The sequence below is a fragment of the Haliotis rufescens genome, unplaced genomic scaffold (genome assembly GCF_023055435.1).
Source record: "Haliotis rufescens isolate VD_foot unplaced genomic scaffold, xgHalRufe1.0.p SCAF_13, whole genome shotgun sequence".
NCBI classification, from domain to species: Eukaryota; Metazoa; Mollusca; class Gastropoda; order Lepetellida; family Haliotidae; genus Haliotis; species Haliotis rufescens.
In genome coordinates this window covers 40452377-40465357 of record NW_025963813.1, presented here as the reverse complement: position 1 = coordinate 40465357, position 12981 = coordinate 40452377, and positions in this window count along the sequence as shown.

Genomic DNA, 12981 nt, shown 5'->3' with positions numbered 1-12981 from the left:
CAGAAAGGGAATTCCCTCGACTGTAATATTGGGATTCCCCGACATTCCGTAGTTATAAAAGGAGTCCTTGTCATGACCAGTGTGAGAAGTTAAGCATGACAGTAAAGGAGTCCTCGTCATGACCAGTGTTAGAAGTTCGACATGACAGTCAAGGAGTCCTTGTCATGACCAGTGTTAGAAGTTAAGCATGACAGTCAAGGAGTCCTTGTCATGACCAGTGTTAGAAGTTCGACATGACAGTCAAGGAGTCCTTGTCATGACCAGTGTTAGAAGTTAAGCATGACAGTCAAGGAGTCCTCGTCATGACCAGTGTTAGAAGTTCGACATGACAGTCAAGGAGTCCTTGTCATAAGACAGTGATGTCTGCACCTTGCTGGTCTGTGATGTGAACTCTCTTCTTAAGACCACACTTTTTTTATCTTATGTTTCACAGATTTTTTCCCGCTTTGCCACACAATGTTGGTCCAAATCCAAATCCAAATAAATGTCAATTATTTATTTATAGGAAAATATGCTGTGGAGTTGCAGGTGGCCTCTTGAATCACTGATAGTGATGTAGACATGGAATTTATATATGACATTTTATGTTGTATAAGTGGGTCTATATTCATGATGTTAGTAGCAGGAGACATAATAATAATAAATATTTTCATGTTTAACTTATTTCTCACACCGGCTGCTTTTCACAGTAGGGGCGGCAGGCCAGTGAAACGAAAAATATAAAATGTGTGGCTTAAGGGTACACTTTTCGGCATATCTGTATGTCATTCACAATGTCCATGGATCCAGTAGTCAGCCTCGGTAGCTTGGATGCTTTGAGTCAGATGTAGCTCATGTTTACAATCACTGGTTTGCCTGGTCCAAATTATTTACAGGGTCGCCATTTTAAAGATGGAATATTGCTGACTGAGGTTTTAAACAACACTTTCTCCCTCCCTCCTTCTATATCTGCTTGTGTGGCTCCAGCAAAGGAGAGTTTCACAAGGACAGGTGTTAAACAACACTTTCTCCCTCCCTCCTTCTATATCTGCTTGTGTGGCTCCAGCAAAGGAGGGTTTCACAATGACTGAGGTGTTAAACAACACTTTCTCCCTCCCTCCTTCTATATCTGCTTGTGTGGCTCCAGCAAAGGAGAGTTTCACAAGGACTGAGGTGTTAAACAACACTTTCTCCCTCCCTCCTTCTATATCTGCTTGTGTGGCTCCAGCAAAGGAGGGTTTCACAATGACTGAGGTATTAAACAACACTTTCTCCCTCCCTCCTTCTGTGTCTGCTTGTGTGGCTCCAGCAAAGGAGAGTTTCACAATGACTGAGGTGTTAAACAACACTTTCTCCCTCCCTCCTTCTATATCTGCTTGTGTGGCTACAGCAAAGGAGAGTTTCACAAGGACTGAGGTGTTAAACAACACTTTCTCCCTCCCTCCTTCTATGTCTGCTTGTATGGCTACAGCAAAGGAGAGTTTCACAAGGACTGAGGTGTTAAACAACACTTTCTCCCTCCCTCCTTCTATATCTGCTTGTGTGGCTCCAGCAAAGGAGGGTTTCACAATGACCGAGGTGTAAACAACACTTTCTCCCTCCCTCCTTCTATATCTGCTTGTGTGGCTCCAGCAAAGGAGGGTTTCACAATGACTGAGGTGTAAACAACACTTTCTCCCTCCCTCCTTCTATATCTGCTTGTGTGGCTCCAGCAAAGGAGGGTTTCACAAGGACAGGTGTTAAACAACACTTACTCCCTCCCTCCTTCTATATCTGCTTGTGTGGCTCCAGCAAAGGAGGGTTTCACAAGGACTGAGGTGTTAAACAACACTTTCTCCCTCCCTCCTTCTATATCTGCTTGTGTGGCTCCAGCAAAGGAGGGTTTCACAATGACCGAGGTGTAAACAACACTTTCTCCCTCCCTCCTTCTATATCTGCTTGTGTGGCTCCAGCAAAGGAGGGTTTCACAAGGACAGGTGTTAAAAAACACTTTCTCCATCCCTCCTATCTCTGCTTTTGTGGCTCCAGCAAAGGAGGGTTTCACAAGGACTGAGGTGTTAAACAACACTTTCCCCCTCCCTCCTTCTATATCTGCTTGTGTGGCTCCAGCAAAGGAGAGTTTCACAAGGACTGAGGTGTTAAACAACACTTTCTCCCTCCCTCCTATCTCTGCTTGTGTGGCTCCAGCAAAGGAGGGTTTCACAAGGACTGAGGTGTTAAACAACACTTTCTCCCTCCCTCCTTCTATATCTGCTTGTGTGGCTCCAGCAAAGGAGAGTTTCACAAGGACTGAGGTGTTAAACAACACTTTCTCCCTCCCTCCTTCTATGTCTGCTTGTATGGCTCCAGCAAAGGAGGGTTTCACAAGGACAGGTATTAAACAACACTTTCTCCCTCCCTCCTTCTATATCTGCTTGTGTGGCTCCAGCAAAGGAGGGTTTCACAAGGACAGGTGTTAAAAAACACTTTCTCCATCCCTCCTATCTCTGCTTTTGTGGCTCCAGCAAAGGAGGGTTTCACAAGGACTGAGGTGTTAAACAACACTTTCCCCCTCCCTCCTTCTATATCTGCTTGTGTGGCTCCAGCAAAGGAGAGTTTCACAAGGACTGAGGTGTTAAACAACACTTTCTCCCTCCCTCCTATCTCTGCTTGTGTGGCTCCAGCAAAGGAGGGTTTCACAAGGACTGAGGTGTTAAACAACACTTTCTCCCTCCCTCCTTCTATATCTGCTTGTGTGGCTCCAGCAAAGGAGAGTTTCACAAGGACTGAGGTGTTAAACAACACTTTCTCCCTCCCTCCTTCTATGTCTGCTTGTATGGCTCCAGCAAAGGAGGGTTTCACAAGGACAGGTATTAAACAACACTTTCTCCCTCCCTCCTTCTATATCTGCTTGTGTGGCTCCAGCAAAGGAGGGTTTCACAAGGACAGGTATTAAACAACACTTTCTCCCTCCCTCCTATCTCTGCTTGTGTGGCTCCAGCAAAGGAGGGTTTCACAATGACTAAGGTGTAAACAACACTTACTCCCTCCCTCCTTCTATATCTGCTTGTGTGGCTCCAGCAAAAGAGGGTTTCATAGTGACTGAGGCCAAAATTGGATGCTTTCGAGATTCCACCGTAGATATATTGTATATTAAGTTGCATCAAATATTGGGATATACAATAAAACTATAATAGAATGGAGATATAACACAGTGGATAATCCTGGATGATACAACTGATGGTACTGTGTGTCTGGAGTCCTGCTGAGATATAACACAGTGGATAATCCTGGATGATACAACTGATGGTACTGTGTGTCTGGAGTCCTGCTGAGATATAACACAGTGGATAATCCTGGATGATACAACTGACGGTACTGTGTGTCTGGAGTCCTGCTGAGATATAACACAGTGGATAATCCTGGATGATACGACTGACGGTACTGTGTGTCTGGAGTCCTGCTGAGATATAACACAGTGGATAATCCTGGATGATACAACTGACGGTACTGTGTGTCTGGAGTCCTGCTGAGATATAACACAGTGGATAATCCTGGATGATACAACTGATGGTAGTGTGTGTCTGGAGTCCTGCTGTACACACAGTGGACACACAGTACCATCAGTTGTATGATCCAGGATTATCCACTGTGTTATATCTCCATTCTACTATAGTTTTATTGTATATCCCAATAATGTGGATCTATGTTCATGATACCAATCACTTGATTGTCTGGTCCAGACTTATTTACAGACCACAGTTATACAATAATGAACAAGGACATTAAAGAAATTATCACAGACACTCAAGTTATTGTATTGAGTGAGTGAGTGAGTGAGTGGGGTTGGGTTGGGTTTAACGCCGCTTTTAACAGTATTCCAGTTATATCACGGCATGTCAGCTTAATGTGGGAGGAAAGCCCGAAGTGATGCAGGTCTCAGACGTTTACCTCTTCGGTGAAACCCACGAGCACGGGTATGGTGCTGACAAACCTAGAAACATAATCGGGGCGAACCAGGATTCGAACGCATAATGATGGGTTTCTTGCGTGCCCAAGGGACGCAACTCTGCACAGCAAATCCACTCGTGCCCCCCTCAAGTTATTGAGTGTCAGGTGGGACTTTGAAGTCTTGATAATTCAAAGAGTTGACAATTCAACACCCAAATGATGATTACAAACACATCATTGATTAATATTTCTTTATTTTTATGCATGAAAATAAAACTTATTACAATATTATGCATGACAAGTAGCATCATGGCTACAGGGATCTACCTCACACATCAGCAAAACACCTTCAGTCAACACATACAAAACAGCTGGATACAATAGGCAAATCTAGTCAAGGCTAGTGGCCTATACACAAGTCTAGATGCACTGGGCCAAAGTGTTCACAGACTGGCCGACATACGAGTCAAGAAGCACTGGGCCAAAGTGTTCACAGACGTTTGCCTACATACGAGTCTAGATGCACTGGGCCAAAGTGTTCACAGACTGGCCGACATACGAGTCAAGAAGCACTGGGCCAAAGTGTTCACAGACGTTGGCCTACACACGAGTCTAGAAGCACTGGGCCAAAGTGTTCACAGACGTTGGCCTACATACGAGTCTAGATGCACTGGGCCAAAGTGTTCACAGACTGGCCGTCATACGAGTCTAGAAGCACTGGGCCAAAGTGTTCAGGGCCAGTTGTCTAAGATGCACTGGGCCAATCTGTTCGAGGTCACTAAAATTCATTCATTGGTTAAAACTATGTTCACAATTAAATGATGCAAGCCCTAGGTATGAGCTTTACACACAGTTGTTTCTAAATATGATACAGTGACACAATCACATGTAAAGACTATAACATGACTTCAGTTTCAAAAAATTAAATTCAAAGAAAAGAAATTCTTCAATAGTCAAAAAAATTGTCATTGATCAAACAGATGTCCAAGTCGATCAATGGCGGCACCTGACCCATGTCATTTCCTGTTTTACCAAAAAGCCTCGGTCAAATTCTAAAAAGAAAATACATCAAAATTGAAAGAATGCTGTTTGATTGAGAAATGTATTTTCATTTATTATTTGAAGGTGTTTTCAGGGCACCTTAAATATTTGTTTTCTATTTACTTGCTTCCTGCATCGTGGCCAAAAGACCTTTACAATTTGCAAAATTGGCATGGCTATTTCAAAATATCACAACAATAATATTTCAAAATGAATGCCTCCTCATGTGGCTAACGATTACGATTCTACCACAGCGCATAAAACTGTCATGTAAAAAAGAAATTGAACATTTGTTTCACTGTCAGACAATGGCAAGCTTGCAGTATTTTTTTAAGCAAAGAAATCAAATTTTTCTCAGCTGTATACCATGCTCATCCAAAGCTTACCTCTCCACCCACAATGTTGATCCTCAGTCTTAAATAAATGCATGAAATGAAATACAAGGTTATATCACTGATAGTAAAAACAGACATAATGGGTTCATGAGTATTTTGTGACATCTTGACTAGTATTTGGCACAATATAGACATATTGGTGTCCGAGAGGATACATTGACACAAATCACATGCAGTATTTAGACTAATATGTCTAATAAAATACATTCATGAATACTGTACCGACTAAAAATTCAATACTTTTCATTAGCTAGCTATTAACATCACATTCGGCTGAGGTTCATGACAATAGAAGTACCATCATAAGTTGTGAGGAGAATAGTTTTCGTCCTCTGTTGCGATATATGTACAAGTTTCCATCTGCTATGATTCAGCAAAATGCGGTATTCCAGTTTGTGAGTGACTAGTATTTGTTTGAGTATCGCCTTATCAAATAGCTAAACATTCTTTAAATGTCACAATGATTTAATGTATTTACATATAGTTCTTTCACATATAAACATATATAAATAACATAATTCTATTTCAAAAATAGAAATTTGAGGTGCATTAATACATGAAGCAGAACAAAGATTTAATTTTACAATATAACATGTGGCACCTTGATAATTGCAGACAGAATCAGCGTGACCACTAAATCACACTCAATAAGACTGGTTTACAATGCAAAGTTGATAGTCTTGCTGCTGCCCTATATTGAAGTATTTATAAGTATTACATGAATACTGTGGTTTAGGGACAAACTGTACAGGTTTTGATGGACAGGTATATCACATAGAGCATGCATTGCTACAGCTATGGTTTTATCTGTAAAATAAACCACTTATCTGAGGTAATAACCACACGCATGACACCCCCTTTGACACCTGGAAGAGATATCAGTTTACAGTAGTGGAGGTTCACGCAGCATACGAACTGTGAAAGCATGTTGCCATCCTCGATGATCCAGTCGAGCATATGCCAATTCCATTTTCATATACCCAATCACTCCATGCTTATATTTACATCAATCAATTTACATTGTTCTTTTATTACTGAACAAGGGGGACCCGTGAAGATCGGGGGTAGAATAAGTCTTCAGCAACCCGTGCTTGCCGTAAAAAGCGACTATGCTTGTTGTAAGAGCTGACTAACGGGATCGGGTGGTCAGCCTCGCTGACTTGGTTGATGCATGTCATCGATCTCAATTGCGTGGATCGATGCTCATGACGTCAGTCACCTGATTGTCTGGTCCAGACTTGATTATTTACAGAATTATATATTATATAGCTGGAATATTGCTGAGTGCAGCGTTAAACAACATACAAACAAACAAAACTGAACAAGGGGCAGTATCAATCCTATCATCAGAGTCCGATTGGACTTTAGCATGCTGTCTCAACCAGAATGTCTCATTGCAAAGGGATTTTAACTCTCATGACTTCAGGAAACATGTTTCTCAGCTGACGGTTCGATCATGTCAGTTTTCTTGTTCCATTAAATATATCAAGGGATTGCTTCGACAAGCAGCATTACTGAGTGTACATCTGTACATCTGTGCTGAACTCGCGTACAGAAGGGCATTTTCATTGATAGTCGATTTCAAACTTATGAACTTTGTTCTCAATTAGTGATAAGACAGTTGGGTTTAAGGCCGCTTTTAACAGTATTCCAGTTATATCACGGCGTGTCAGCTTAATGTGGGAGGAAAGCCTGAAGTGATGCAGGTCTCAGACGTTTACCACTTCGGTGAAACCCACGAGCACGGGTATGGTGCTGACAAACCTAGAAACATTATCGGGATGAATCTGGATTCGAACCCACAATCAAAGGTTTCTGGTGTGCCCAAGGGACGCCTTAGGCGACTGGAATCGTAGACACCCGTGCCCCCCAGATGGGAGTAAGTAAGTATGGTTTTACGCCGCTTTTAGCAATATACCAGCAATATCACAGCGGGGGACACCAGAAATGGGCCTCACACATTGTACCCGTGTTGGGAATCGAACCCGGGTCTTCGGCGTGACGAGCGAACGCTTTAACCAGTAGGCTACCCGACCGCCCCACCCCGCCCCCCCCCCGATGAAGATGATGTAGTTGTTCCAACACGAAGCTATGGTGGTGAGTGGGCCAAGGGCATTGATCACATGAAAATGGAGGAATTATACGCTGGAGAATCGAGGATGACTAGGTGTTGACAGAACCTTCAAATGTAAGGAAAAGTGAAAGACTAAATTCATGGACATTTCTTCTCTTCATCATTTTTATCTGTACACTTATATATATATATGAAAATATATTATTTTTGAAACTTCAGGCATCAGTAGATTGTCACATGTCGCATGAAAATGGCATAATGTATAACAATTTGAATACTTATTTGAACAGGTAAGACACTTTGTGTCAAGAAAATATAACTCATGAATGTCATTTTTCAATGTGTACCAGTCTATTTTAAACATCAAACAGACAAAATTGATAATATTGATAATTTAACTGACTGCAAACATATCCTATGTCAAACAGAATCTCTAATCAACAAAAACTATTATAACATCAATATTGATTAATTGAAAAATTCACTTGATACACAAACTTTTCTGATATTTCAGATCCCCCATATAAACACCTGGTTGTTTCGAAATTAAGCATGGAAGTCGAGGGTCATGAATGTAAAAGTTAGGAGATCCGGGATAACTGCATAAGCACAAATCTCAAGGAACAAGGACCTCTCTTACTTTCCAACACTGACGACTAACAACACTAACATGTCTAGTGTTCGAAATTAAGCATCAAAGTCAAGGGGTTCTAAATGTCATAAGCCTAATGTTAAAAATACTTAAGGTGTACAAAAACTAGCAATCATCAAGGACCCAGAACATCCTTAGTTCGAACCCTGCATGTCTAACTCATCACCTTGACTATGACTGAGCCACCATACTTAGATGATTCATAGTGCACATAACAAGCCAGTGATTGTATCCCGCTGGATGGGAGGAGGAGGAGGAGGAGGAGGAGGCAAGCTGTGTCCAGCTGCAGGCTCCTGCCTGATATGACGCATGTCGTATCTGCACTGCAGACTTCTCACAACTCTCAACCAGTGATAAGGAAAGTAGTGAGAGTGACTCATCTCCCCCTGAGCTGTACTGAATGACCTCACCCACAACCCATTTCCCCTAGCTGGCTAATGGCACAGTCGAAGTAGACAACGTTGCTGTTATCACCTGTCAAATGAGGCACAACTGAAGATAATATCACTACTAATATTATATTACCTTTCAGCAGTACCATAACCTAAGTGGTATAACACACATGGATGGTGTATACAGTCAGATATTGACTGCAGGATCTCAATACTGTCAAACCTTGTACACATTCTAGTATAACCTTTCAGCAGTGCCATAACCTAAGTGGTATAACACACATGGATGGTGTATACAGTCAGATATTGACTGCAGGATCACAATACTGTCAAACCTTGTACACATTCTAGTATAACCTTTCAGCAGTACCATAACCTAAGTGGTATAACACACATGGATGGTGTATACAGTCAGATATTGACTGCAGGATCACAATACTGGCCATTATCACGCCCGTTGTTAGGTGACGTCATAGGAAAGGGATAGGTGACGTGACGTCATTCGGTTTGTTCTATGACGTTTCCATATTTGTAAAAGTAGGTCAGTGACATTTGTGTTGATTGCAGTAAATGTTTCAAAACCGATATTGTTGTTTCTCTTTATTTGATAACAAATTCCATCCATTTTAGCTATAATAACGGTAACGCTATTTTTCAGGGCATTATCATTTGCAGAAGCATTCGGTCTTTTCAACTGCACTCCTTCAACGGACAGTTAATAGAAGACCTCGGGCTTCTGCAAATGATAATGCCCTGAAAAATAACGTTACCCTTATATTGATGGTGTATACAGTCAGATATTGACTGCAGGATCACAATACTGTCAAACCTTGTACACATTCTAGTATTACGTGACGAAATGCTTTCAGAAATTCCACACATCAGAAAAAAAAGATTTCTGTATAACAGTGTTTATCTTTCTATTTCCATGGATTGCAGATGAGGTGAATACTATAATAGACTTTATACTTTGTGACTTAACTCAGTTGCCTCTATATATTCTATAAAACTATACTGATCATTTTGTGTATGAGATGAAAAAACAGGATAAACATCTTCTGTAGTCACTGTATAACATACCGCGACCAACTTCTAGATCAATCCGTAAATAATCTCTATAAGCACCCGCTACTAAGATTGAATTGTGAGTGAGTGAGTTGGGTTTAAGGCCGCTTTTAACAGTATTCCAGTTATATCGCGGCGTGTCAGCTTAATGTGGGAGGAAAGCCCAAAGTGATGCCGGTCTTAGACGTTTACCACTTCGGTGAAACCCACGAGCACGGGTATGGTGCTGACAAACCTAGAAACATAATCAGGGCGAACCTTCATTCGAACCCACAATCATAGGTTTCTGCCGTGCCCAAGGGACGCAACTCTGCACAGCGAATCGCGGTGCCTTAGACGACTGGGCCACCCGTGCACCCTACTAAGATTGAAAACAATACATGACAGTCCATATTTGCTCATGTGTACATAATACACAATGCCTTCAGTGAATGAATTTGGCGGTTTAAAACTGCCTTAACAATATTCCAACAATACCACAGCAGAAATGAGCTTCACACATTGTACCAATATTGGGAATCGAACCCGGTTTTCAAAGTGACGAGCAAACACTGTAGCTATGCTACCAAACTGCCCCACAGTGTTTACAGAAAACAGTTCACTACCACTGTATCTCTGAAAACAAATTGAACTTTCATGTATGGTTTCAATAAGGGCCCCCTTGTCAACTTTCTAATCCCCCAGGGTGCTCATTACAGTGAATACAGTAATATCAAAAGAAGCCTGAACAACCAATTATCTGAATATTTTATAAACTTGTAAACTCATCTGTTCAAAACAAAATACCCTGAATGAGCTGGTGCTCGAAGATGGACCAAAGCCCACAGCACTACAGTACCGTATTCAATGTAATAAGCGCCCACGGTGATATTTGCTAATATATTGGCTAGTGAACAATCCAAATTAGCACCCCTTCCGATTGATCAATGTACACAAGATTTATTTATTCGCGTATAATACGCACTAGTGTGTTACAGGCAACCTTAAATATGGGGAATTAAATTCTGGAAAAATATATATTTCGTACATAAACATTTCAGGCTGTCAGCATAAACAACGAAATTTATCTTTCAAATTTTTTTTCACCAAAATATTATTCTAATATTTCTAATTTTGAGAGTGGCCTGGGCTTTTTACGTCGAATACAGTAATTTGATTGATTTTTTCATCAAAACTGGTTCCAACTACAATGTAGATATATCTGCTATAGTGTAAAGTATAATGTATAACAGTGATGAATATATAGCACTGACTAGACGGGGGTCATCACAATACAAATCTTTGGCAATCACAGATTTCTGCTGAAAGTGGTCGGACATTTTGTCACTCTCAGCTGAGTCATGTATGGACTGAAAAGCCACTGGTTGACATTATTTTGGAAACATACGGTACTGGTACAATACACTTGAATATCAGTTCAATACCATGGTAATACGAAAATCAAGATTCGTACATAAAAACAACACTACATGCATATAATACAAAGAGGAGGCAGGGTGGCCCCTTGGATGAGGCACAAGACACATCATCAGGTTTGATTCCCATGATCATCTATGTGACATAGGTGCAACATCGCCAACCCTTTTTGCTAAATACTGTGTGTTTGACTTGTATCAAGTCCTGTTCCTAACTTGCTGATTAAAATGAATATCGACATGGTTCATGGGGAATTACAGTCCATACTGCCTCCGGTTGTACAGCGTAAGTCATGTGACTTGGCACCATGCATATACAATGTACTGCTTGCACTGATCCAAAGGTATGTGTTATAACGTTTATATATCCAGTTACTGAGTACTCTCAGTGCTTGGCGGCAGGAACTATGCATGTTTCATGCATATACAACGTACTGCTTGCACTGATCCGAAGGTATGTGTTATAACGTTTATATATCTTGGAGTACACATGGTGCCTTTAGGCGCCATGCAAGTATCATGCATATGTAATTCTTGTACAGATCCAAAGGCATGTGCCATAATGGTAATAGACTCACAACGCCTATCATGACAAGCCTTGTATCAAGACAAGCATTGTATCATGACAAGCCTTGTATCATGACAAGCATTGTATCAGGACAAACATTGTGCCATGTCAAGCATTGTGTCATGAAAAGCATTGCATCATGACAAGCATTGTGTCATGACAAGCATTGTGTCATGACAAGCATTGCATCATGATAACCATTGTATCATGTCAAGCATTGTGTCATGTCAAGCCTTGTATCATGACAAACATTATGTCATGTCAAGCATTGTGTCATGACAAGCATTTGTATCATGACAAGCATTTGTATCATGACAAGCATTGTATCATGACAAACATAGTATCATGATAAACATCATATCATGAAAAACGTCATATCATGACAAGCATTGCATCATGACAAGCATTGTATCATGACAAGCATTGCATCATGACAAGCACTGCATCATGACAAGCACTGCATCATGACAAGCATTGTATCATGACAAGCATTGTGTCATGACAAGCATTGTATCATGACAAGCACTGCATCATGACAAGCACTGCATCATGACAAGCATTGTATCATGACAAACACAGTATCATGATAAACATCATATCATGAAAAACGTCATATCATGACAAGCATTGTATCATGACAAGCATTGCATCATGACAAGCATTGTGTCATGACAAGCATTGTATCATGACAAGCATTGTATCATGACAAGCATTGTGTCATGACAAGCATTGTATCATGACAAGCATTGTATCATGACAAGCACTGCATCATGACAAGCATTGTATCATGACAAGCATTGTATCATGACAAGCACTGCATCATGACAAGCACTGCATCATGACAAGCATTGCATCATGACAAGCATTGCATCATGACAAGCATTGTATCATGACAAGCATCATATCGTAACATGACATGTCATCAGGACAAAGTTCCAGTGGTATATAATCTGGTGGATATAGACACGAACATGATCAAGTGATTTCAGAGCGATTGTCAATTTTCCACATCCACAGAGGCAAATTATTTGTGGACATGCGCTCAGAAGGTTCCTAACTGTGGCTGGTGTCAACACATGTTAGAGTATCACAAATCAGGTATTATGTCTGGTAGTCATCAGGTGCTGATAGGCGCACAGTTAGGCTGACAATTCAGCATTCACTCACCACACTCCGATACAGAGACTAGCTTTTCAGAATCCTGAGTATCCTTTTGTAAAAGTCCACATTTAGGCTAAAAAAACTAATAGTCTTGTATTGGTTCTCAGGCACCACTGCCTGCATCATCATAAAGTTCGCTGCACGTTTCGTTTTTATTTCCATTTTAAAAACCCACCATACATCCATAAATATAAGTCCAACAGTTGTCAAATACTGTATTCCAGTATTTTACTCACCAAGGAATACATTTATGTAGGGAGGCCTTTCCCAGGCTGATTGTACACAATTGCTTATTGATTACACAACTGT